This window comes from Pinus tabuliformis, chromosome 5_2 (genome assembly GCF_031772625.1).
Source record: "Pinus tabuliformis cultivar Carrire ecotype Pingquan chromosome 5_2, CPIR1, whole genome shotgun sequence".
Classification (NCBI taxonomy): Eukaryota; Viridiplantae; Streptophyta; class Pinopsida; order Pinales; family Pinaceae; genus Pinus; species Pinus tabuliformis.
The window spans coordinates 730010363-730016302 of NC_142306.1; the positions used below are offsets into that span (position 1 = coordinate 730010363).

Below are 5940 nucleotides of genomic sequence, written 5' to 3' on the forward strand. Positions count from 1 at the left end.
AGGCGACATGAATTGGATTGCATAAGAGTGCCAACATTTCATCTGTGCAGTCGTAGTTCTTATAATGATCCCAGTTCACGGTCCCATCAAAATAATATCGCTTTCAATGCCAGTGATCCATATCCATTTGCTTTCATCAATAAACTTAACGAGATTCCCGACATTCTCCACACTAAACATCGATCCATGGAAACTTAAGATGATTTGATTTACTTAGAGCAGAGGGGTCACGAAATTTAGAATTTCGTTGAGGTAATGAGAAAATCTACCTGTGGACTCTGTGCACCGCATCCACCTCCAGTGCGCTACGCTAGAGGAAAAATACACTATGGGAAAACACCCAATGCGTCACGTCACGCCTGCTCCCAATGCACCGTGCAGACTTGTAAACAGAGTCTTGGTTTTCCATCTGTTGTAATCCCTAAACCAGTTTCGAATTGCAGTTAATGTGCCCAGAAAGTGCTTCTCAACGTTGTTGACATCATTGACAAGTGGTGCCCTTGGATCATCAACCGAAATAGCAACAATTTTCCAATCCAATACACCTTCATCAACCATTGCTAAAGCAGCTAATGGCTTCACTTTGGGTACTCTTCCAATTTTAGCCTGCCTTTCCCCAATCTTCACTACATTAACTGGATCATTGTCATCAAATGCTCCTTTAACTTTTGCATTTGCAAGAGATGAATCTTCCCATGTTCGTGGAAGCAATCCATAGTTCCAATTTCATGTTATATGGGTAATATCGAAGTTTGCCCTTTTTAGTGTTTTGCTTGATTGGAAGTTTGCCCTTTTTGCAGTAAAATGTATCTTCAGTTGCAACTTCTATTTTTGCACCTGTTTCCTTTGGTATTTTAACCACAAAATTGATAACCCCATCTCCTAATTGCAACATCATGCCAAGGTGATATCTTCTTCCCAGTGTTCTCAAAAGAAGAAAACTCTGTAATCTAGAGTTTGTGGCTTATTCTCTCAACTCTGTTTTGGGCATTTTATATCATCGTGTTTCTGATTAACTGAATGATGGATTTCTGTTTGTCTTACAGGGTATAGAGCTGCTGAAGATAATAAGGTGACCAAGGCCTGCATTTGAAATTCTTCATGACGGAATACTTTTTAAAAAATATACTTATTACAAACAATTAATTTGACAATTTCTTCTCCAAAACAGAGTTTTGGAGAAGAATCATCCTTGAGCATTACTGATGATGAAACTCTTGTAATGGAAACTGATTTGGAACCTCTCATGCAGCCTAAATCGACAAAACCCTGGACCTACAACTCTAAAAGACTCTTTGCTGACCGAAGACCATCCATGACTATAAATGACTGAAACATTGATTTTGATGAATTCTGATGAACTTTAATGATCAATCATAAGCCAACAGATACATGACATGAGAAAAATAAACAATAAGGCCCTTCCATCAGATAATGACATGTCCCTAGCGAAATGCAACTGAGTTAATCGAACGAGACACCTAAAAATGAAATGTGAAAAGCGAAATGATCTCTGACAGAGGACTGACAAGACCGACTCTAACATTGGCTCTAATGGGGATGGTAGCTCCCTGGAGGTGCCAATAACAACAGATCTTTGGGAGAGCAAACAGTGCCTACATCCATTGGGCTATGGAGTCCATTATTCGACAAATCGACACAAGACTGCTAACTGATTTATTGACTGAAAATCCGACTCAAACTGATTGACTTTCGAAACTAAAATAAAAATACTTGACTCTAACAAACCAAACACAAATGACTCATGAGTGACTTAAGACAAGAATTTACAAAGCTTTTTGAAAAAAGACAGTGGTCCATCAAGATTGAAATCATGATGACAACCACCTGCATACTGATGAAATATGTAAAATTATGTATAGTGGGCCTTCCAATGTAACCAATCAAGCAGATGCCTTCCTGACTGATTCTCCCGATTAGATCTCCTGGTCAATAATAAATACTGATAACTGGGCATCCAAAAATATAATTGACCATGATCTCCTTCGTCACTGAATACTGCAATAATCACCTTCACTGCTGACTGCAACAGATTTGCCAGTGGATCTTGAGAAACATGAAGATTTACCTCCTACTGAAGGAACAAGGTGTCTTTTTCTCCTGCTTCTAATCTTTCTTCAGTAAAAGTTTGTTTCTGGTCCTCAAAAAATTCTGAACAAGTAGATGAGCAGATCTCTTCTTGGAAAGACATTTCAAAACACGAAACATATGAAGAAGAATCTAAAAGGCAGTCTTGAATGTTTTGTTTTTCTGTAGCCTGAATATAATGTAGGTCGTTTTCATATGATATGACAGCCAGATTCTCATTACAGTCATCAATCATAAGAAAAGAAAATTCAGCTGATTCTTGAAACCTAACACTATCATTTCTATCATCTACCATAAATTCATCAAGAGAAACTTTTTCACTTACTTGAACGAAAATCTCATCTTGTGTTGTATAAACTGATTGGATTACATGAAGGCTGTGTTCTAATGAACTGAGAACATTTGGATCCATAACTGTGTCTTCTGCATTCCAGGTGATCTCAATAGCAGAGTTCTCCTTTATGGGATTCAGCACAAGGTATTCTTGGTCATCACGATCTGAATTTGGATCTAAAATAGCTGACTGGACATTATCACATTCTGAAACTGAAACTTGACTTCCCTGCATGTTGTCTTCTTCGATGGACAGATCTAAAACAAAACATTCTCCTTCATCATTTTCAGCCATATAACAATCTTCAACCTGCTGATCTTCATAAGTATCCTCTAAGTTTTCTGTGTGCTGTTGAAATGGGTTTTCATACAATGCTTCCAGGATTTCTTTGTCCATCAACTCATTATCTCCATAGAAATTCTCAAGATTTTCAATAAAACTGTGAACATGGCTACAACAGTTCTGAACTAAAATCAAGGATGGATAAGAGTCTTTATACTTTTCAAAGATCGGGCTTCATCTTCCAGAGTAGCCATAAACATTTTCATCAAACAGTCTTCAGGAAAATTGATCTTTAATTTATGCACATAATGTGAAATTTCACCAAATGAAGAGCAACATCATTACCTTCCACATTTCTGAACATAGGCAAATTTTGAAGCCAATCTACCTTGGGCATCTTATTTGGAAAACCTGGGATGTGACCTCGGCTCATGGGAGCGTATCTTCTTGCAACCCGGTCCATCTTGAAAATCTGAAAGCTATTGATCTCCAGTGAAGTCACCATGAAGCATTGATCTCGGGATTTTTCAGTGAACGGAGTCGCCAGGTGAATGTTTTCAGCCTTGCAGTGTCTGACAGTTGCCCACCATCAACGATTAGATCTAAACTTGATACATGTACTGGGGCAAGATAGTCTACAAGTTAAGTGTCACGTTTACCCGCTAGACCATTCCTTCCCCAGTATGGTCGCCACTATGTTAGTGCTCGAATCTGCCTTAGGCTGAATGAAAGCATGATTCAAGGTAACATCGAACCAAGCTCAGCCTCGTAGCTAGCCCTACGAGGATAGGAGAGGGCTCTCTCCGGGTCTATCTCGGCAAAAGATGTCAAATAGGGCCTGAGACGACCTAAATGCAAAATTGATAATGATTTTAGGCTAGTACATAAATAGAAAAGAAGTATTTTGATTAATAGGCCGGGTTTTCTGGGTTGTATGGGACCAACGAACAACATGAGCATGGAAGTTAAATCAAAGACACAGATTATTTCGTGAGGCAAGACAGGCAGAAAGTCTAGCAATTAGATTTGAAATAATATGAAGTGTAAAGATTGTTAAGAGGGTGAAAAGGGCATAAATACATGAATCCTTTTCAACAGAAGAAAACATAGAACGTGAAAACTTTCCCAAGGCAGAGAAGTAAACTGAATTCTACCTTTCTTACTTAAAAGCATTCAACTGGAAATGATTTTTAATGAACTTTGAAACATAACGAAATACATATGAAACAGAAAGAAAATACATTTTCTAAACTCACACCACAGGAATCTCATGAACCAGAGCTGCAACCTTTCATTAATTCTCTGTGAAAAAATGTACAGCGAAGTTTTCCTCCACACTTCTCCCAGAACTCTCCTTCCAAAATGTTTTACAATCTAATAAATAGGACCAATTTGTCAGAATATGGATCGACAGATAATGGAGCTGTTACAACAGCTCAGGAACTAAAAACTAAAGATAGAGAACAAAAGCCAAATAATCTTCAAAAGCTGCATAACACTTGAAATCTGTTTGATAACCCACAAAGGAGGCAACACCTGTAGCGTAGATCTCGTAATTGAAGACAAACATAGGCAGTCCAACCTATCTACGTTTGACTTTCCGCTTTTTCCTTTGCCTGTTTGAATAAAAACCAATTTTTTTTAACACAAATGCCTTTGACCAAAGCCTTAGCCTTTAGTGAAGGAAAAATATAACGAAAATTTGTTTGTCAACAGTTCTCCACTTTCAACAGTTTGTAAGATACTTGGTGACCAGGATGCCCACCGACGACATGAATTGGATTGCATAAGAGTGCCAACATTTCATCTGTGCAGTCGCAATTCTTATAATGATCCCAGTTCACGGTCCCATCAAAATAATATCACTTTCAATGCCAGTGATCCATATCCATTTGATTTCATCAATAAACTTAACGAGATTCCTGACATTCTCCGCACCAAACATCGATCCATGGAAACTTAAGATGATTTGATTTACTTAGAGCAGAGGGGTCACAGAATTTAGAATTTCATTGAGGTAATGAGAAAGTATACCTGTGGACTCTGTGCGCCGCGTCCACCTCCAGTGTGCCATGTCGATTCTGTGCGCCACGCCAGAGGAAAAATACACTATGGGAAAACGCCCAATGCGTCGCGTCGCGCCTGCTCCTAATGCGCCGTGCAGACTTGTAAAAAGAGTCTTGGTTTTCCATCTGTTGTAATCCCTAAACCAGTTTTGAATTGCAATTAATGTGCCCGGAAAGTGCTTCTCAACGTTGTTAACATCATTGACAAGTGGCGCCCTTGGATCATCAACCGAAATAGCAACAATTTTCCAATCCAATACACCTTCATCAACCATTTCTAAAGTAGCTAATGGCTTCACTTTGGGTACTCTTCCAATTTTAGCCTGCCTTTCCCCAATCTTCACTACATTAACTGGATCATTGTCATCAAATGCTCCTTTAACTTTTGCATTTGCAAGAGATGAATCTTCCCATGTTCGTGGAAGCAATCCATAGTTCCAATTCATGTTATATGGGTAATATTGAAGTTTGCCCTTTTTAGTGTTTTGCTTGATTGGAAGTTTTCCCTTTTTGTAGTAAAATGTACCTTCAGTTGCAACTTCTATTTTTGCACCTGTTTCCTTTGGTATTTTAACCACAAAATTGATAACCCCATCTCCTAATTGCAACATCATGCCAAGGTGATATCTTCTTCCCAGTGTTCTCAAAAGAAGAAAACTCTATAATCCAGAGTTTGTGGCTTATTCTCTCAACTCTGCTTTGGGCATTTTATATCATCGTGTTTCTGATTAACTGAATGATGGATTTCTGTTTGTCTTACAAGGTATAGAGCTGCTGAATATAATAAGGTGACCAAGGCCTGCATTTGAAATTGTTCATGACGGAAGACTTTTTAAAAAATACACTTGTTACAAACAACTAATTTGACAATTTCTTCTCCAAAATAAAGTTTTGGAGAAGAATCATCCTTGAGCATTACTAATGATTAAACTCTTGTAATGGAAACTGATTTGGAACCTCTCATGCAGACTAAATCGACAAAACCTCGGACCTACAACTCTAAAAGACTCTTTGCTGACCAAAGACCATCCATGACTATAAATGACTGAAACATTGATTTTGATGAATTCTGATGAACTTTAATGATCAATCATAAGCCATCAGATACATGACATGAGAAAAATAAACAATAAGGTCCTTCCATCAGAT

General features: G+C 38.1%; 2 pseudogenes; both read right to left on the minus strand.

The window, feature by feature from the left end:
* Positions 1–353: 353 nt before the first annotated feature.
* LOC149161294 (soluble inorganic pyrophosphatase 6, chloroplastic pseudogene) lies at positions 354–4799 on the minus strand (annotated as a pseudogene).
* A 74-nt stretch (positions 4800–4873) lies between these two features.
* Positions 4874–5707, minus strand: LOC149161295 (soluble inorganic pyrophosphatase 6, chloroplastic pseudogene; annotated as a pseudogene).
* Positions 5708–5940: the final 233 nt, after the last annotated feature.